Raw genomic sequence first — 22,265 nt, forward strand, 5'->3', positions numbered from 1 at the left:
TTGTTGGATCTGCTAGTCTCTGCGTCTTAAACTATACTTTTATTTATTTATTTATTTGTTTTTTTTAACCCCACCGAGACTCAAATCCTCAAGGCTGAACTGTAAAACACACCTTTTCACGTAAAGCTTATGGCATGAAAAAATCATTTCAGCTTGTAACAGATTACTGTAATTGCAAAGAAATATTCAAAAGAAATAAGATTGCGCCATCCAGTTGAAATGAATTGAAATGTTCAACCTAAGTTACAGTTGATTCCTAGTTTTCTTTGTGACCAGGTTGAATGCGCTATGAAATTTAAAATAGCCTGAATAAAAAGGTAAGTTAATACCTTCCAGATGACATGTTATATTATAATCATTTAATTGAGGGATATAGAACTAAAATGTTTGTTACAGACCAACTGCCGCCTAGGATTTTCAGCGCCTGTTGACGATTTAGGTCTTGTGTCTTCCCTCAACCTTCAAAAACACAATAAAAGTAAGAAAAATGCTCCGTTTATCAGCCCCCCAAAGGCAGTGTCAAGGATCAGACGTAAACCCCTTGCCCCTCCCCATAGCATTGCCACTGACTGACGCTTCTTTGTCCACAGACGGAATAATTTCAGTATTAGACAATTGCATCTAAGCTATCCAAAGGTATAGTTCAATATTAGCACAGCCAAAGAAGGAGGCTCGGGGTCTTTACTCCTTTCTTCCCTGAAACTCTGCATATTGATGCATAGATACGTATCCCCCCATTGCACTTCCTGGCTGAAGGGTCAAGAAACGGAGATCAGCATTCCTGGTGGGGACTGTAGAGGTCCAGTGACGTATTCTTTACGCTTTTTTTTTACCTTCAATGAATTTCACTCCCTAAGCGAGTCAAATCCCCTCAAAATATTATTCTGGCTGCTCATTTATACTATATTAATATATTTATGTTACATATCAAATTAAAGATTTAATAGTTTAATAATAGAATTAATCATAATTTTCTTTCTGTAAAGGTTAATAACAGGAGCACACTTGAAAGAAATCCTACGAAATTCTGAAAACCGCTAACAATCATAAATACTTGCTTATTTCATTCCTAAAGGCACATTGATTGACTTTGCCCCTATCCTCCTCTCTTCGTCCTGATTGATAAATTGACAGTCAACTTTATATATTCGCATTATATTTCGCATTAGTACTACTCTTTTCTTCGCGATTTAGCGGCATTCCAGTTCGCTCTACGCCATTCCAAAATATAATTAAATAAAAAAAAAAGTTTTTTTTAACGGAAAGTAAGGAGCGACATTAAAACTTAAAACGAACAGAAATTAATTCGTATATGGAAGGGGTTGCTTCCTCATCAACCCCCCACTCTTTACGCTAAAGTTTGACTTTCTCTTAACTCTACTTTTTAAAACAGTAAAAAACTTTAGCGTAAAGAGTGGGGCGTTGATGAGGAAGCATCCCCTTTCATATACGAAGTAATTTCTGTTCGTTTTAAGTTTTAATGTCGCTCCTTACTTTCCGTTAAAAAACTTGTTTTTTTTTATTTAATTTCTGAACGTTTTTGAATCAATGCATGTTTTGATTTTGGCTCTCCGTAGATGAATAATTAAAATGGAATTTGCATATTTATTTTTTTTGCTAAATGGCTTACTCATAGCTTTGATCGAATGATTCTGAGAAAGAAAGGAGAGGGAGAGGAGGCCTAGTTGCCCTCTGATTTTTCTGTTACTTAAAAAGGCAACTAGAAATTTTAATTTTTTTACGAATGTTTTTATAAGTTAAAGATATACGTAACTTACAAATTAGCATACGTAACGAACATCTGTATTCTCATGTTCTTATTACGTATGCTAAGGGGTACACCCCCTTCTCAGTACCTCGCTCTTTACACTAAAGCTTAAATTTTGTCCCAATTTCTTAAGAATGACCCCTGAATCACAAAAGCCGTAGAATAAATAGTTGAAATTACTATAAAAATACTTTAGCGTAAAGAGCGAGGTATTAGGAGGAGGTGAGCCTATCATATGCGTAACTATTTTCTGTTAGTTTTAAGTTTTAATGCTTCTCCTTATTTTCAGTTGAAAAAACTCTTTCATATTTATTTTTTCATTGTATTTTCTTAAATAATGCTGGAAAATTCTGCACTCCCTTCATGAAAATTTTCTTCCCCCAGGACAAATTCCTCCAAAGAACGTTCCCCCAACATATCACCTCTTCTCAACCCCCTCCCCACCTAAAAATCCCCCTGAAAACGTCTGTACACTTCCAAATAACCAATACTATATGTAAGCACTGGTCAAAGTTTGCATCTTGTGGCCCCTCCCACGGGGACTGTGGGGGAATAAGTCGTCCCCAGAGACATAGCTGTAAGGGTTTTTTTGACTACGGTGAATAAAATGGCTATCTCAGAATTTTGATCTGGTAACTTTGGGAAAATAATTTGCGTGGGAGGGGGCCTAGGTGCCCTCCAATTTTTGGTCACTTAAAAAGGGCACTAGAACTTTTCATTTCCGTTAAAATGAGACCTCTCGGAAGACTCTAGGATCATTGGGTTGATACGATCACCCCTGGGGGGAAAAAACAACAAACAAACAAACAAATAAAACGCATCCGTGATCTGCCTTCTGGCAAAAAATACAAAATTCCACATTTTTGTAGATAGGAGCTTGAAAATTCTACAATACGGTTCTCTGATACGCTAGATCTGATGGTGTGAGTTTTGTTAAGATCCTTTGACTTTTAGGGGTTGTTTCCCCCTATTTTCTAAAATAAGGCAAATTTTCTCAGGCTCATAACTTTTGATACTTGATTAAGCTTATATATTTAAAATCAGCATTAAAATGCGATTCTTTTGATGTATCTATTGATATTAAAATTCGATTTTTTAGAGTTTTGGAACAGTCCGTTACCACGAACTGTTTGATGGGAATATATAAAGTGGATTGTATATTTATCCATTAGGAAGGGGGGCTGGTAAAGTGAGGCATTGTGCCTTAGAAATGCAATAGGAGCTATATTGGTAATTTAGTCAATAAAAGAGGAAGAAAAAGAGGAATTTATTTACGATTTTTTATAGCATTGATATATATTTTCAGTTTTGGGTGACCTTTAGCGCGAAACTTGTCAAAAAGCTGTTGGCAATCGTAGTGAAAGATTCATTTCCTAAATAGCTACACATAGAAATAAAACAGTAGCAATGCTATTCAACTGACCGTTCAACGCCCTTTCCAAACATATTATTAACTAACGTAGCAGTTGGTTTCCATCCACCCCCCCTCCCGCACCTGTTAGTGTTCAGATGTTTCGATATGCCGGATTAAAAATTACTAAGTTTGTTATTTTTGTTATTTTTGTATAAAAAACTAGTCCTTTTTATATTTAATTTTTGAACGTTTTTGAATTAATGCATGTTTGATTTTGGCTCTCCGCACATAAATTATTAAAATGAAGTTTGTATATTAATTTTTTTTTTTTTGGCTAAACGGCTTTCTCTTAGTTTTGATCAGACGATTTAGAGAAATAAGGGGTGGAGAAGGAGGCCAAGCTGCCTTCCAATTTCTTGGTTACTTAAAAAGGCTACTAGAACTTTTAATTTTTAACGAATGTTTTTATTAGTAAAAAATATGCGTAACTTAAGAATTAACTTACGTAACAAACTTTTATATTCTTATATTTTTATTATGTTTACGAGGGGGTTTGTACCCTCGTTAATACCTCGCTCTTTACACTAAATCGTAAGTTTTGTCCCAATTCTTTAAGAATGACCCCGGAATCAAAAAGGCCGTAGAATAAATAGTTGAAATTACTAAAAATACTTTAGCATAAAGAGCGAGGTATTTATCTCCTCCTAAATACCTCGCTCTTTATGCTAAGGTATTTTTACCTTATTTCCATCCACCCCCCCTCCCGCACCCGTTAGTGTTTAGATGTTTCGATAGGCCGGATGAAAAGTTACCGAGTTTGTTATTTTTGTTATTTTTTATACTTGTCTTTCATAAACTTTTGGCTTATAACGCTGAATAAATTAGGGTAAAAGAAAATACTATTAATTCACAGTTTAATTGATATTAGTTTTTTTTAAACAATTTTTTTTGGAATTTTACTTATTCTGCCAAAAAGGAAAAAAATAGAAAAAAATACTATATTTCCAGTATAGAAATAATAATCGGTATCATAGTTATCTATAAGAAAATAAAATTAAAAAACCATAAAACCGAAGCATTACCAAAGACAACAGTAATGACAATTTCAATTATACCATTAATAAATAGTATTCATGAAATGAATTTAATTCAGGAATAGTCAAGTGGACATTGTCGCTGTCGAAAAATATTTAAGGAATTCATATTTTATGTCTTAAGTGTAATTTATTTCTTTTTTCAAAAATGTTCCAAATCTGTAAATCTAAATCTAACACAGAATTAGAATCGAATTTTCACAAAGTAAATGCATAAAAATCAAACTAATTGGAGAACTTCCTAAGCTGTGTAATAAGTTTCGTTACAGACGCATATACCTACGATGGGAGCTGTAGCTTATTGTTCCCGTTAAGAAAAACCGAAATTTTTGGGATTCCCCCACTAGTTTTCCACTTTTTCATTCGATTCGACAATTCTGTACAGTTTTTATCCCCCTCCCCTACACACCCAAGGGGGAAATGTGGACCCCCCCTCTTCTGAAATAAATATCTGTGCATGTAGTTGTTTATAGAGATTATATAGGTATATTACTTTATAAATAGTTATTAGTCAACCTCAAGGCTGTGAAATCGTATTATTCTAAATGCCTAAATTGACTCCCGAAAAAATATATAAAATCTAACTTAGATTCACTTTTTATCTCCTCAAATTTTCCAGGGCAACAATCCTGGCAATCTGGCCTGCAGATTTTCAGACTGATTTTTTTTTTCTTCTGAAATCAAGGTTTAAATTCCGAGTATTGTGGTAATGAATAAATACTTGTCCCACAACTACGGCACCATAGTCCCAGTTAGCCACTTAGCCACTGGAACTCAAGTGTTTATATAACTTGAACTCAGTCTTCAAAAAAAACTTTATTTTAATCCCTGAGAAACTAAATAATCGCTATTTTTTGTTTTATCCAGCTTTAGAATATCTTTAAAGTAAAATTCCCGGTCAACCCTGGTCAACTTACCAAGGTTTGATCAAACTGATAATTAATGGTTGAGTTTTATGGGTTTAAAATTTGGTGTATTGTCTCATTTTAGCCAAATAAACGACGAAAATCTTGCTAAAATAACATTAATTAAAGGGATGTGACAGGTGAAAGTTTGACAGATTGACCTTAAATCATACCTCTTATGTGGCATAATAATTTAAGTTTACAGATTAGGTCGTTTTTTTGCTGCCAACATCATTTTCCTCAGGTCTAGCATCTTTCAGACCAGATTTTTTTTTTTTTTGGGGGGGGGGGGGTTAATCAAGTTATAAGGCCAAAGAGCACAGTGACTTTAGTAAAAAAAAAAAAAAATAGCTGGCCTATAGGACCTTGAAAAGAGAACTTTGATAATGTTCTCATCATCGTTCTTAGACCACTGGTCAGAGCAGAATGATCTCTGCATTTCTGTCTGAATATTAGGATCAAATTTCCTCAGGGTCCTAAATTACTCATATTAGATCGCTCAGGATTGACATCTCAAGGTTTTGGACAAAAGTCCCAAGGAGTGGCAACCCTGACGATTTCCCACTTAAAGGTCTATGCCTCTTGACTTTGCAAGTTTCTGCGAAGTTTAGGATTCATTAATTTAGATTAAAACAATATATATCAATATTATGATCATGTAAAGATAGCCATTCAGGATAGGAGTCCCCAGCCTCTTTCCCTTGCTTGAATTTAAGACCACGCTGTATGGTGAATGATGGTTTGTTTCCTGATCAGGTGTGAACACATGGGTTGGGAGGGAAGGATATCATCCCCCCTCCCCCTATGCTCGATTTCTTATGATCGTTTCTTAATTTCTATATTCTTTCATTTAATTCCCATATTTCCAGATTTTTTGACCCTATAAACGTTGATCAACACCAAAAGCATTTTTTTTTACTTATAAGCTTACTGCTTTTATTACCTGCTTACACGTAAAAGAAAACAAGACAAATTAATTTATCTTTTAGAAAAGGGAGCTCAGTAATGTCTCTAAGAGGCAGTAAAACTGCAATATCGTCTATTTTACTAAAAATATTTGGTTATTTTTTTATGTATATATCTTTTTAGGTATCTTGAAGCATAAAAGAACAGGAATACCCTGGGTATGGGGCAAGGGTATATCCAGCTTTGTTTATTGCTCTTTTGGAGGGGGGAGACTTTTTACTTTTTTACGGATCAGACACAATTTTGAGGGGGGGGGGTCGTACCTGGTATCCTTCTTTGACCCCCTAAACAATGGTCACCATCAAAATCAGAATGTTTTTGCATTCGTCTGTGTACCGCTTTTACTAACTGCTTATATGTAAAAGTAGACCCGACAATTTAATTTATGTTCCGGAAGAGGGAGCCCAGTATTTTCTCTATGGGATAGTAAAATTACAGTATCGTCTATTTTGTAAAATGTTCCAGATTTTTATTTTTTTTTTGTAAATATTTTGAAACATTTTGAAACTTCAAAGAAAGAAGAGAAAAAGGCATTATCAAAGGCAAGGCACATATCCAAGATTTTTGTTTGAGGGTGGGATGTTGTTTTTAGGAGGGGGTACAAAAATCTTCACGAAACGCATCAAAAATATTTTATATGAGTTTTGTTACATGTTTTACGACTCGGACAAAAATTTCAGAGAGGAGGGCTTATAAAATTTCAGAGAGGAGGGCCCCTCCCTTTGGATTTGGCTCGGGTGAGGGAAAGGATCATCTCTCCAGTGTATTTTAGCCATTATGATGTCCTCCATTTTTTCCTCATATTTTACTTCCTTTCTAGCTCGTTTGAAGACTGAAAGAAGATAAAAAACTTTTAGAGATGGAGAAATCTGAAGAAAATACACCAAAAGAGATACATGGAGAGCAAAACGTGAGTTGTTTTTTGTATTGTATTTATCGATTCTCTTCTTCAGTTTTAAACGGATTAAACTTTGTCGATAGAAGGGGAGGAGACAAGTCTACCCAAAATTTTTCTACGGGCTGAACTTTCTGCATAAGTTTGAAAAGTTGTTTTCTGAATATAGAAAAAACTCTTTTATATTTTTGGTCTTTCGGAATAGCAGCCTGAACCACCCCTTCGTTTTTCAATGGCAATAACAACTGGCTTGGACAATACCCAATAAGCTCTAATTGTCTACAGCAACTCATCACTGACAATTTTAGTAAAAAAACAAGAGTCAGTACTTATTTTTATGTTTTATCCGATGTGTGTCTATTGTATATTATTTATTGTATAATGTCTTGAAATTAAGCGAGTAGCATCTTTGCTTAATAGTAACTTTTTTTCACCACTGCTTGAAGAAAAATGTACTATTAAAAACTCAAGGCGGGTACATGCACCCTTATTATCCGTTGGGTGCCCAGTGTCTATTATAAGATAATTTCCCCCCAAAAGTTTCCAGACATCTTGAAAAACACACTTAGGCTAGTGTTTTTCATAAACTTTCTAACACTCATACATTTTCTAACGCTGGAGATTCACCCTATCTTCTTACTATTCTATGACCTGTACAAAGAACAAGAGAAATTGGCAAGACAAGAAACTTGGAAACTTTAATATGGCTCAAAAGAAATTAAAAACCCCTTAAATATCTGACATCGGTACTAATTGAAATGGAAACATTCGAAGCAAAGTGCTCTTAAATGTGTCTTTTATGATAGTGACTGGTGTCATTTAGGGCAGTTTCCACCCAATAACTTGGGGAAAATCTATTATATAGCCCATGCCCCTTGAATCTTTTCCAAGTTTCCTGTCTTGCCAATTTCTCTTGCTCTTTGTACATGTCGCAGATTAGTAAGAAGATAGGGCAAATCTCCAGCCTTTTTTAAATACAATTTTCCAGAAAAGGATTGTTTATCTGCTTTACTTTTTATTTTATTTAATTTTTTGTTTCTTTTTATTTTACTCATTAAGGCCAAAATCAGCGTCATTAGGGCCAGAGTCAGTGAGTCATTAAAGATCAGCGTCTATAATTCTAACAAAACTTGGCAGCAATAATTCAAAAGGTGTCATTTTTGGTTAGAGTGATATTCATAACCTTACCTATTGAAGAAAATGCGAAAAATCAGTTCAACTCCACACATCTTGTGTCTCAATATAATTAGAAGGTTCTAGCTATCCCAAATGCATTATACTTCTTTTTTCCAGCTGTAAATATTGCTGGAATCTTGAGATTTTTTATATCTTCCATCTGTAGGTAACATTAAAAAAAACCTTCTTTGTGCTAAATAAACTGACCTTTTTTTGGCTGTACTGCAGCTCACTTATGAAAAAGTTCCTACTACCAGGCTATTAAGAGCCTCTATTCAACCATTTACCTAGCTTCCTTTTCCCCTTAGAATTAGGACTCAATAATTTTTTGGATACAAGAGACGAGATTTCAGGAATAAATTTCATCGGAAGACTATTCCAAATGAACATGTGGCAGCCTCCAAAACTTTACTTTAAGTGCCAAATGAGTGTAATTTACAAATTTGACTTGATGTAAAACAACAATACTGATGAAAATAGGTTTTAGAAACCACCTTGTCTCTTTCACCAATAGAATTTGATAGATAGTATTTCAAATCGTTGAGAAAAACATATAGTTTATGATATTATGCATAAATTGCCATATTCATATGATAAGGGGAACAAGTGAGCAAAATTGGTGTATCAACTTATTCACGCTTTTGGATCAAGCGTTTATGCTGTATCGATTGGTCAAGTTTGTTTGTTTCCAATAATTAAGTTAAAGACTGTACAACGGTGTTTTCTCAGCATAGGACAAATTCCTGTCACATAGATTCTTTTCCAGTGTTTCATGTTTTCGTGTTGCTTGACCAATGATCTGGTGATCTCATAAAAAGTCAAAATTACTTTGAACATATTATTATAATATTATGAGATAGAGTATCAAGATTTCTTTTTAGGGTTTTATAAAAATCTAACCTCAGGTTAAAAGTGGACAAATTCAGGGCTATTTTCTTAGGTATTATTTGACATATTATAGACAAGATGAGAAAAACTCGAAGCAAAGAAAATTTGGGGATATTTGCAGCCATTGCAAATGACTGGTTGTAAATATCCTCGTTTTTCCTCGAGGGAAGTGGACAGAGGGGACACTTTCCCCGGGTGCACAAATTTTACGGGTACAATAATCTATCCGTCATTACTATTTTGTAATTTTTGAGTTTTATCATTACATCTACTTAATAAAGTAGATGTTTTTGTGATATATTGTATTAGTTTTTTTAGTAGATAATTTTTTTATAATGAAAATTTTTGAAAGACAGGGGGAGGGATTACGATTAAAAATCTTAATCAAGATTTTTTGGTGAGCGCGAGAACCCCCACTGGTGTGGTCTCTGAAATTACTTATATTTTAGACACCTAAATTATCTTCCTCCACAAAGGTTTTTCTTCCCCTTCCACATAGGGAGATCATAGAGGTTATGGGTTACATAAAACTAAATATACTATCACGAAGCTCAGTTTAGCCCCTATAAAATGAGCCTCAAAATTGTTTTAGGCCTAAATTGACAAGCATAAAATTAAATAGCATTCACTAAATTCACTAGAACTGAAATTCACATTTTATAATTTTGATTACTATTGGGTCGGCTCGCTCTTTACTTAGAACTTGATGAGTTTTGCAAAATTGTAGTTTGAATTTAGTTGGTTGTAAGGGCAATGTTTTTTCACCCTGTGATTTGAATTAACACAAATAGAAAACCACTCACATTGTACAATACACCAAACCGAGTACAATGTACTGAATTTGTCATTATTGCTGCTTAAAAGCTTTTCAAGATTGGGATATTTTCATAGATGTGGTCAAGTCAGGGACTGCCTTTGGGCTGTTGCTATTGGATGAATGTTTGCTTCTACTAGAATGACCTACCGTAGACTTAGGTAATGAATGAGCCTAGGCAATAATATTATATCTTTTTTGAAAGCTTGAATCTTTTCTTTAAAATAAAAAAATAGTATTTTCAACTGAAATTATGGAGCTACATTAAAACTTAAATCAAACAGAAATTATTACGTATAGTAGTAATTTGCCCCCTCGTCAATACCTCGCTCTTTACGCTATAATCTAGAAGAATCTAGATTAGAATGAAGCAAAAGATTTTTTATGACAAAAGGAGAGGTGACTCGTCAAAAATTTGGTGATTATTACCAAGTCAAGTTGACAAATTGAGAAGCTGGATTAGAATCAAAATAGGGAATTTTTTTATGGTAAAAAGAAAGAAGCGACTCGTAAAAATTTGGAGATAATTACCAAATCAATTTGTAATATTCAGAAGCTAGAAGCGGCTCGTCAAAATTTGGATATTAATACCAAATCAATTTGTCATATAAAGAAGCTGGGGATTTTTTTTCTATGGTAAAAGGAGAGATTCGAATTGTCAAAATTTGGAGATTATTACCAAATCAATTTGTAATATTAAGAAGCTAGGTAGAATGAAGCTAAGGATTTTCTTATGGTAAAAGAAGAGAAGCAACTCGTCAAAATTTAGAGAAGTTTACCAAATCAATTTTTCATATTAAGAAGCTAGATTAGAATGAAGCTAAGAATTTTTTATGGTAGAACGAGAGAAGCGACTCGTCAAAATTTGGAGATTATTACCTATTTTTTTTTTCATATTAAGAATCTAGATTAGAATTAAGCTAAGGATTTTTTAGGATAAAAGGAAAGAAGTGACTCGTCAAAATTTGGCAATTGTTACCAAATCAATTTGTAATATTAAAAAGCTAAATTAGAATGAAGCTAGGGATTTTTTCTATGGTAAAAGAAGAGAAGTGACGCATCAAAATTTGGAGATTACTACCAAATCGATTTGTCATATTAAGAAGCTAGATTAGAATGAAGCTAAGGATTTTTTTATGGAAAAAGGAGAGAAGCGACTCGTCAAAATTTGCAAATCAATTTATCATATTAAGAAGCTAGATTAGAATGAAGCTAGGGATTTTTGTATGGTAGAAGGAGAGAAGTGACTCGTCAAAATTTGACGATTATTACCAAATCAATTTGTCATAATAAAAGTTAGACTAGAATGAAACAAAGGATTTTTTTTATGGTAAAAGGAGAGAAGCGACTCGTCAAAATATGGATATTAATGCCTAATGGATTTGTCATATTAAGAAGCTATATTACACTGAAGCTAATAATTTTCTTATGGTAAAAAGAGAGAATCGACTCGTCAAAATTTTGAAATTATTACCAAATCAATTTGTCATATTAAGAAGCTAGATTAGAATGAAGCTAGGGATTTTTTTTTATGGTAAAAGGAGAGAAGAAACTCGTAAAAAATTTAAAATTATTACCAACTCAATTTATCATATTAAGAAGCTAGATTAGAAAGAAGCTAGGGATTTTCTTATGGTAAAAGGAGAGAAGTGACTCGTCAAAATTTGAAGATTATTACCAAATCATCTTGTCATAATAAGAAGCTAGACTAGAATGAAACTAAGGATTTTGTTATGGTAAAAGGAGAGAAGTGACTCTTAAAAATTTTGACATTATTACCAACTCAATTTATCATATTAAGAAGCTAGGTATTTTTTATGATAAAAGGAGAGAACTGACTCTTCAAAACTTGGAGATTGCTACCAAATCAATTTGTCATAATAAGAAGCCAGACTACAATAAAACTAAGGATTTTTTTTATGGTAAAGGGAGAGAAGAGATTCGTCATAATTTGGAGATAAATACCTAATCAATTTGGCATATTAAGTAGCTATATTATACTGAAGCTAATGATTTTCTTATGGTAAAAAGAGAGAAGCGACTCGTCGAAATTTGGATATTATTACCAAATCAATTTGTCATATTAAGAGCCTAGGTTAGAATGAAGCTAAGGTAATTCTTAGGTAAAAGGAGAGAAGTGACTTGTCAAAATTTGGAGATTTGTACCAAATCAATTTGTCATATTAAGAAGCTAGATTAGAATGAAGCTAAGAATTTTCTTATGGCAAAAGGAGAGAAGCGACTGGTCAAAATTTGCAAATCAATTTATCAAATTACGAAGCTAGATTAGAAAGAAGCTATGGATTTTTGTATGACAAAAGGAGAGAAGCGACTCGTCAAAATTTGGAGATTAATACCTAATCAATTTGTCATATTAAGAAGCTATATTAGACTGAAGCTATTCAGTCTAATAAGACTTCCCCCTCTAACTCCCCAAATGTCAACAGGACTGGTCGGAATTTGAAATAAGAACTCTGAGACATGATTCCCTTATAAATATCAAATTTCATAAGATCCGGTCACCTATTCTTAAATTAAAAATACCTCAATTTTTCTAGTTTTTCCAAATTAACACCCCAGCTCCTCCAAAGAGAACAGATCCGTTCCAATTATGTCAATCACGTATCTAGAACTTGTGCTTATTCTTCCCATCAAGTTTCATCCCGATCTCTCAACTCTAAGCGTTTTCCAAGATTTATGTTTCCCGCCTCCAACCCCCTATGTCCCCGGATCCAATTCGAGTCGAAAATGGAGCATCTGAGACATAAGATCTTTCTATATATATCAAGTTTCATTAAAATCCGATCACCTATTCGTAAGATAAAAATACCCCAATTTTCACGTTTTCCAAGAATTCAGGGTTCCCTCTCCAATTCCCCCCAATGTCACAGGATCTGGTCAGAATTTAAAATTAGAGCTTTAAAGCACAAGATCCTTCTAAATATCAAATTTCATTTAAATATGGTCACCCGTTCGTAAATTACAAATACCTCATTTTTCCGAATTACCCCCCCCCCCCCCCCCCCAACTCCACCAAAGAGAGTAGATCCGGTTCAATTATGTCAGTCACGTATCTTGGACAGGTTTTTATTCTTCCCATCCAGTTTCATCCTGATCTCTCCGCTTTAAGTATTTTCTAAGATTTCTGGTCCCCCCCCCCGAGCTGACCCCACCCGAGCTGACCCCCCTCCCAATGAAGCTGGATCCGGTTGAAATTTAAAATAAGAGATCTGAGTTACGAGGTCCTTCTACATATGAAGTTTCATGAAGATCCGATCACTCCTTCGTAAGTTAAAAATACGTCATTTTTTCTTATTTTTCAGAATTAAACCCCCCCCCCCCCATATAGCGGATCCGTTCCAATTATGTCAATCATGTATCTAAGACTTCTGCTTATTTTTCCCATCAAGTTTCATCCCGATCCTTCCAATTTAAGCGTGTTCCATGATTTTAGACCCCCCAAACTCCCCCCAATGTCACCAAATCCTGTCGGGATTTAAAATAAGAGCTTTGACACACGATATCATTCTAAATATCAAATTTCATTGAGATCCAATCATCCGTTCGTAAGTTAAAAATACCTCATTTTTTCTAAATTTTTAGAATCAACCCCCCCCCCCCCCAAATACCACAAAAAGAGCGGATTCGTTCCGATTATGTCGATCATGTATCTAGGACTTGTGCTTATTATTCCCACCAAATTTCATCCCGATCCCTCCACTCTAAGTGTTTTCCAAGATTTTAGGTTCTCCCCTCCCAACTCCCCCCCATGTCACCAGATCCAGTCGGGATTTCAAATAACAGCTCTGAGACAGGATATCCTTCCAAACATCAAATTTTATTAAGATCTGATCAACCGTTCGTAAGTTAAAAATACTTCATTTTTTCTATTTTTTCCGAATTGACAGGCCCCCCACACCCCCCCAGATGATCAAATGGGGAAAATGACTATTTCTAATTTAATCTGGTCTGGTCCCTTATATAAATTTTATAGTCCAATATAAGAAAGAGAACTTTTTATAGTTGTCCTTATTGTAATATTAAACTTTATTTGTCCTCTGTACTTTCAATTAAGTTGTCATCCTCTAGGTTCACCTTTTCGTAAACATTGTTTGTAGATAACTCCCATGTTAGAACATCACAATGCAGCTTCTTATCACAAGACAGATTATGACAATATTGTTATGAGCTTTACCCACAGGTACAATTACAATTCATTCTGTAGATTAGTTATTCCCTGTTTTATCCTAGCATCATAAGATAATGAATCATTATTACGGTTTTGTAAGTTAGCATACATTTTATTATGTATTCTACTAATAACTAATTTCTTCCAATTTTGAAAACTCCCTTTATTTTATTCTCGTTCTTGCACACCTTATCATGAAAAATCAAAATTATTTTTTAAGCTACCAAGAATACTTAATGGTTTCAAATGATGGGAAAGACGGAATTTGCCCCCTTTGTTCATTATATTTTGATGATCTTCTTGTTTTATTATTGATAAGTCCTCTGTTATAACATGTTGCTAAGTGGGATTAACAAGCGGATCCAGTTTGTTACAATTACATACAGGTTTCCTATTTATATCACTGTCCAATCTTTTAAGTATTAAATATAATTGAAAGTCATTTTCCAAATTGTTTTTGAGAATTTATAAGTTAAAATTGGCCTATCATTATAGTTCAAATTACTAAGAAGGACCTAATTCACCTCTTGCTGATTTAAAATTTCTGGTAAATTAATATCTCCAATCTGCTTACAAGTAAACTTAATTGGGTAAATATAATCTGTTATCCTTGTTTGCAATCTTATAAGACTTATTCTGTTTTGAAATAAATTTCGTTTTTGCTAGAATGCAAATTGCATTGTATATTACTTTAGTTTTATATTCAAGAGCTGTTTCATTTTTAACGATCCAGAATAGTTTTATCGAATTCCTCCTGGATAATTTACTTAAACATTTTCTTTCAAAAGTCATACTCTTAGCCTGAAATAGCTGGCATAGATCTATAGAAAACTTATTTAAATCCAGTTTTTCTATTATTTTTCCTATGCCCTCTCGATCGTTTTTAACGTTTACCGGGACAATTAAAAGAAGAATGGTCCATAAAACCATCAATACATTTAACAACAACCTAAGACATGTTTCCATGTTTAGCTACTCGTTCATTTGGCCCAAAAGGATGAGTATGGATCCAAAAATCCTCTTGCTTGTTAAGTCTACTATTCTTCTCTTCTTTATTTAGTCCAAATCTACTAAAATTGTAATAGTTACATCTGATATGGAACACGCTCCATTATTACAATGTTGAACAAGATAGTTATTAGTTTTTTCCTTATTAATTGCTGTTTTATGCCCAGAAAATCTCATATATATGTTATTAATTGTGTTCCCCACATATTGTAAATAGTATTTTTTACATTCTAATAAATAGATTACGTTAGTTGTTTTACGATTAACATTACAACGTAAAATGCATGCAAATTTTTTGCTATACAAGGTGCTCTTAATAAAAGTCCGAGGGATGAAATAGTCTCGGCAACAACAACTACAACTACCTCTCGAAAGATCGTTCCAAGTTCCGAGGCTAATATTCATATTTTATTGCATTAAATATTAAGATGTAGATCAAAATCGAAGCAACATACAAAGCAAAGTACGAAAATCATGCCAAGGTGAATAGATACAAAAGTCAACAGATATAAAAAACTAAAGTGAAACCTAAATTAGATTTCAAAACATTCCATCTGTAGAAGTGCCACCTCACCAATAATTAACGATATCAGATTTAACACCCTGGACCAGGCTAAAGGTCTGTCGGGGAAACATATCAAAAAAAATTTCCACCAGCACTGGATCCAACCTGGATTATTGTTGTGAAAAAAAAAATCATCAATGCAACAGCGCAAACACAAAAACAAACACACACTACATAACCGAACATAAGAAAAGCGTATCAGGGACCGGACCAGATTAAATTAGGAATGGTCGTTTTCCCGATTTGACCATCTGGAGGAGGGGGGAGTGGGGGGCCGGTTAATTCGAAAAAAAATAGAAAAAATGAAGTATTTTTAACTTATGAGCGGGTGATTGGATCTTAATGAAATTTGATGTTTGAAATGATACTGTGTCTCAGAGCTCTTATTTTAAATCCCAACCAGATCTGATGACATTGGGGGGAGTTGGAGGGGGGAAACCTAAAATCTTGGAAAACACTTCGAGTGGAGGGATCATGATGAAACTTGATGGGAAAAATAAGCGCAAGTCTCAGATACATGATTGACATAATCGGAACTGATTCACTCTCTTTGGGGTAGTTGGGGGGGGGGGGAGTAATTCTTAAAAATTAGAAAAAATGAGGTATTTTCAACTTACGAACGGGCGATCGGATCTCAATGAAATTTGATGTTTAGAAGGATATCGCGTCTTAGAGCTCTTATTTTAAATCCCGACCGATCTGGTGACGGGGGGCGAGGAGTTGGGAGGGGGAAACCAAAACTTGAAAAACACTTAGAGTGGAGGGATCGGGATGAAACATGGTGGGAAAAATAAACACGAGTCCTAGATAGATGATTGACATAAACGGAACGGGTCCGCTCTCTTTGGGGTAGATGGGGGGGTATTTCTGAAAAATATAAAAATGAGGTATTTTTAACTTACGAACGGGTGATTGGATCTCAATGAAATTTGATATTTAGAAGGATATCGTGGCTCAGAGCTCTTATTTTAAACCCGACCAGATCTGGTGACATTGGGGGGGGGGAGTTGGGAGGGGGAAACCAAAAACTTGGAAAACACTTAGAGTGGAGGGATCGGGATGAAACTTGGTGGGAAAAATAAACACGAGTCCTAGATACATGATTGACATAACAAGAACGGATCCGCTCTCTTTAGGGTAGTTGGGGGGGGGGGGGGTGATTCTGAAAAATTAGAAAAAATGAGGTATTTTTAACTTACGAACGGGTGATTGGATCTCCATGAAATTTGATATTTAGAAGGATAATCGTGTCTCAAAGCTCTTATTCTAAATTCTGACCGGATCTGGTGACATTGGGGTTTGAGGTGGGGAAACCTAAAATGATGGAAAACGCTTATATTGGAGGGATTGGGATGAAACTTGGTTGGAAAAATAAGCAGAAGTCTTGCATACGTGATTTACATAATTGGAATGGATCCGCTCAATTGGGGGGGGGGGGGGGTAATTCTGAAAAAATAAGAAAAAATGACGTTTTTTTTTACTTACGAAGGAGTGATCGGATCTTCATGAAACTTCATATTTAGAAGGACCTCGTAACTCAGATATTTTATTTTAAATCTCAACCGGATCAAGCGTAATTGGGGGGGGGGGCAGTTGGGGGGCCAGAAATCTTAGAAAATACTTAAAGCGGTGAGATCAGGATGAAACTGGATGGGAAGAATAGAAACCTGTCTAAGATATGTGACTGACATAACTGAACCGGATCTACTCTCTTTGGTGGAATTGGGGGGAGGGGTAATTTTGCAAATTAAGGTATTTGTAACTTACGAAAGGATGACCAGATCTTAATGAAATTTGATATTTAGAAGGATCTTGTGCTTTAAAGTTGTAATTTCAAATTCCGACCAGATCCTGTGACATTCGGGGGAGTTGGAGGGGGAAACCGGAATTTTTGGAAAACATGGAAATTGGGGTATTTTTATCTTACGAATAGATGCTCGGATCGTAATGAAATTTGATTTTTAGAAGGAATTCATTTCTCAGAGCTCTTATTTCAAATCCCAACCAGATCTTTTTACATTGGGGGGAGTTGGAGGTGGAAATTTTGGAAAAACACTTGGAGTGGAGGAATCGGGATGAAGCTTGGTGGATAGAATAAACAAATGTCCTTGATACTTGATTGACAGAATCGTACTGGATTCGCTCTCTTTGGGGGAGTTGACGGGAGGAGTTCAGTGATTAGGCAATTTCGGTGCTTCTGGACGTGCTAGGGCGATGAAAATTGGTAGGCGTGTCAGGGAGCTGCACAATTTGGCTTGATAAAGTCGTTTTCCCAGATTTGACCATCTGGGGGCAAAAGGGAGAGGAAAAATTAGAAAAAATTAGGGATTTGTAACTTACGAGTGGGTGATCGGATCTTAATGAATTTTGATATTTAGAAGGACTTTGTGACTCAGAGCTCTTATTTTAAATCTTGACCGGCATTAAGCCTCTTATTTTCCTTTTTAAATCAATCTATTGATTCATAGAATTTTGTTAGAGCTCATACCATATGATCTCTTGGCTCTTAGCTCTTCTCGCCTCGTCACAAGTGCCATATGAGCTCTTACCTCTTGTTTTTTTTTTTTTGCTAAATGACTTTCTCATAGTTTTGATCGAATGATTTTGAGAAAAAAAGGAGCGGGAGAGGAGGCCTAGTTACCCCCCGATTTTTGGTTACTTCAAAAGGCAACAGGGACTTTTAATTTTTTTACGAATGTTTTTATTAGTAAAAGATATGCGTAACGTACAAATTAGCTAATGTAGCGAACTTCTGTATTCTCATGTTTTTGTTACGTTTACAAAGGGATTCATCCCCTCGTCAGAACCTCGCTCTTTACACTATTAAGTAAAAAAAATAATTTTTTTTAACTGTAAGTAAGGAGCGACATTAAAACTTTAGCGTAATTAGCGAGGGATTGCGGAGGGGACAACCCATTTCATATACGGAGTAATTTCTGTTCGTTTTAAGTTTTAATGTCGCTCCTTACTTTCAGTCAAAAAAATTAGTTTTTTTTATTTAATTTCTGAACATTTTTGAATTTATGCATGTTTGGTTTTGGCTCTCCGCACATAAATTATTAAAATGAAATTTGTATATTAATTCTTTTTTTGGCTAAATGGCTTTCTCTTAGTTTTGATCAGACAATTTTGAGAAATAAGGGGTGGAGAAGGAGGCCTAGTTGCCCTCCAATTTTTCGGTTACTTAAAAAGGTAACTAGAACTTTTAATTTTTAACAAACGTTTTTATTAGTAAAAAATATACGTAACTTAAGAATTAACTTACGTAAAAAACTTTCATAATCTTATATTTTTATTATGTATACAAGGGGGTTTGTATCCTCGTTAATACCTCGCTCTTTACACTAAATCTTAAGCTTTGTCCCAATCCTTTAAGAATGACCCCTGAATCAGAAAGGCCGTAGAATAAATAGATGAAATTACTAAAAATACTTTAGCATAAAGAGCGAGGTATTTATCTCCTCCTAAAAACCTCGCTCTTTATGCTAAAGTATTTTTTTGAACCCCTCATATTCGTAATAATCTCTGTTCGTTTTAAGTTTCAATGCTACTGTTTCCTTTCATTTGAAAAAAACGTTTTCATGTTTATTTTTCATTTTTTTCTTATAGTAATGCTAGAAAATCCTGCGCCCTTTTCATTGAATTTTTCTTCCCCCATGACAGATTCCTCCAAGGAAAGATCCTCCAACATAGCCTCCTCCCCTCAGCCCCACCCCCCCAAAAAATAAAATCTCCCTGAAAACGTCTGTACACTTCCCAATAACCATTACTATATATAAACACTGGTCAAAGTTTGTAAATTGCAGCCCCTCCCCCAGGGATTATGGGGGAGCAAGTCATCCCCAAAAACATAGTTATTATGGTTTTCGACTATGCCGAACAAAATGGCTATCTCAAAATTTTGATCCGTTGACTTTGGGAAAAAAATGGTTGTAGGAGGGGGCCTAGATGCCCTCCAATTTTTTTGGTCACTTAAAAAGGGCACTAGAACTTTTCATTTCCGTTAGAATGAGCCATTTTGCGACATTTTAGGACCACTTGGTCGATACGATGACCCTTGGAAAAAAACAAAAAACAAACAAACAAATAAACACGCACCCGTGATTTGTCTTCTGGCAAAAAATACAAAATTCCACATTTTTGTAGATAGGAGCTTGAAACTTCTACAGTAGGGTTCTCTGATACGCTGAATCTGATAGTGTCATTTTCGTTAAGATTCTACGATTGTTAGGGGTTGTTTCGCCCTATTTTCTTAAAAAAGGCATATTTTCTCAGGCTCGTAACTTTTGATAGGTAAAACTAAACTGGATGAAAGTTATATATTTAAAATCAGCATTAAAATGCGATCCTTTTGATTTGAAAATTCCAGTTTTAGAGTTTTGGTTACTATTGAGCCGGGTCGCTCCTTACTACAGTTCGTTACCACGAACTGTTTGAAAGCTTAAATTTTGTTCCAATTTCTTAAGAATGACCCCTGAATCACAAAAGCCGTAGAATAAATAGTTGAAATTACTAAAAATACTTTAGCTTTAAAAAGAGCGAGGTATTAGGAGGAGGTGAGCCCCTCATATGCGTAATAATTTCTGTTCGTTTTAAACTTTAATGCTTCTCCTTACTTTCAGCTGAAAAAACTTAATTTATTTTTTTCATTGTATTTTTTTAAATAATGCTAGATAATCCTGCGCTCCCTTCATGAAAATTTTCTTCCCCGATGAGAAATTCCTCCAAGGAAAGTTCCCCCAACATATCCCCCTCTTCTCAACTCCTCCCCCAACCTAAAAATCCCCCTGAAAACGCCTGTACACTTCCAAATAAACATTACTATATGTAACCACTGGTCAAAGTACTAGTGGTACCCTTTGTAACTTGTGGCCCCTCCCACGGGGACTGTGCGGAAATTAAAAGTTCTAGTGCCGTTTTTAAATGACCAAAAATGGAAGTTACCTAGGCCCCCTCCCATGCTCATTTTTCCCTAAAGTCATCGGATCAAAATTCTGAGATAGCCATTTTTTTCAGCATAGTCGAAAAACCTAATAACTATGTCTTTAGGGAAGACTTACTCCCCCGCAGTCCCCGTGGGAGGGGCTGCAAGTTACAAACTTTGACCTGTGTTTACATATAGTAATGGGTACTCGGAAGTATACAGACATTTCCAGGGGGATATTTTTGGTTTAGGGGGAGAGTTGGGGGGGGGGGGTTATGTGGGAGGATATTTTTATGGAGGAACTTCTCATGGAGGAAGAAAATTTCAATGAAGGGGGCGCAGTATTTTCCAGCATTATTTAAAAAGACAATGAAAAAATAAATACGAAAAGTAAGGAGCAGCATTAAAACTTGAAACGAACAAAAAATATTACGCATACGAGGGGTTTACCTCCTCATAATACCTCACTCTTTACGCTAAAGTATTTTTGGTAATTTCAACTATTTATTCTACGGCCTTTGTGATTCAAAAGACATTCTTAAGGAATTGGGACAAAATTTAAGCTTTAGTGTAAAGAGCGAGGCATCGACGAGGGGTGAAAAACATGCGAATATAGAAGTTCGTTACGTAAGTTAATTTGTAAGTTACGTATTTTTTACTAATAAAAACGTTCGTAAAAAATTAAAAGTTCTAGTTGCCTTTTTATGTAATCAAAAAATTGGAGGGCGACTAGGCCTCTCCCTCGCTCCTTTTTTCTTAAAATTTTCCGATTAAAACTATGAGAAAGTCATGTAGCAAAAAAAATTAATACACAAATTTGTTTTGATTATTTATGTGCGGAGAGCCAAAATCAAAACATGTATTAATTCAACAACGTCCAGAAATTAAATAAATAAAAAAAAAACAAGTTTTTTTAAATGAGAGTAAGAAGCAACATTAAAACTTAAAACGAACAGAAATTACTCCGTATATGAAAGGGGCTTTTGCTCCTCAATGCCCCACTCTTTACGCTAAAGTTTTTTTCCTGTTTTAAAAAGTAGAGTTGAGAGAAAGAGTCAAACTTTAGCGTAAAAAGTGGGGTGTTGAGGAGGGAACAGTCCCTTTTATATACGGTGTAATTTCTGTTCGTTTTAACTTTTAATAATGCTCCTTACTTTCATTTAAACAACTTGTTTTTTTTTATTTAACTCAGGTTAGAAAGATCATGGTTCTTCTTGTTCTAAATTCATCACCACGAATTTCTGATAAAATGTGGCTAAAATATTTTGCATATTCTCAGAAAGTGAATCATAGACCTAGGGTTGAATCATGTAAACCCTACCTTTGTTCTGTTTACCGGCTCAAAGGCAAAGACATTTCTTTGATTATTTGTGTTCCAGCTGATAACGATTTTTTACATTTATGGAATTTTCTTCCAGCGGCTGACTTACCAGGTCAAATGTGACTTACCAATGTCCGTACAGTGGTTGACTTACCAGGTCAAAGACGAAGACATTTCTTTGATTATCTATTTCCCAGCCGATAAAGATTTTCCACGTTTATGGAATTTCTGTAAATCGATTGACTTACGCTCGTTTAGACGAATCAAGGCATTTGCTTCTAAGAGCAAATGCTCTACAGGCTGCCAGGTCAAATTTGAGCCTCTTAAAGATACAATTAAAATAGTGACTGCTACTTCCTACCACTTTTAACTTAGATCTAGACCTGATGGATGGGGCC

The 22,265-nt window shown here is 34.8% G+C and overlaps 1 long non-coding RNA gene across 1 annotated transcript in view; it reads left to right on the forward strand.

Annotated features, from left to right (window-relative positions):
* The first annotated feature begins 259 nt into the window (after nt 1-259).
* Nucleotides 260-22,265, forward strand: part of LOC136037631 (uncharacterized) — a 47,964-nt gene continuing 25,958 nt past the window's right edge. Inside the window, exons 1-2 of the long non-coding RNA XR_010619996.1 lie at nt 260-317; nt 6,908-6,997. This is a non-coding gene — a long non-coding RNA (uncharacterized LOC136037631). The remainder of the gene's footprint in view (nt 318-6,907; nt 6,998-22,265) is intronic.

This window comes from Artemia franciscana, chromosome 17, assembly GCF_032884065.1.
Source record: "Artemia franciscana chromosome 17, ASM3288406v1, whole genome shotgun sequence".
Classification (NCBI taxonomy): Eukaryota; Metazoa; Arthropoda; class Branchiopoda; order Anostraca; family Artemiidae; genus Artemia; species Artemia franciscana.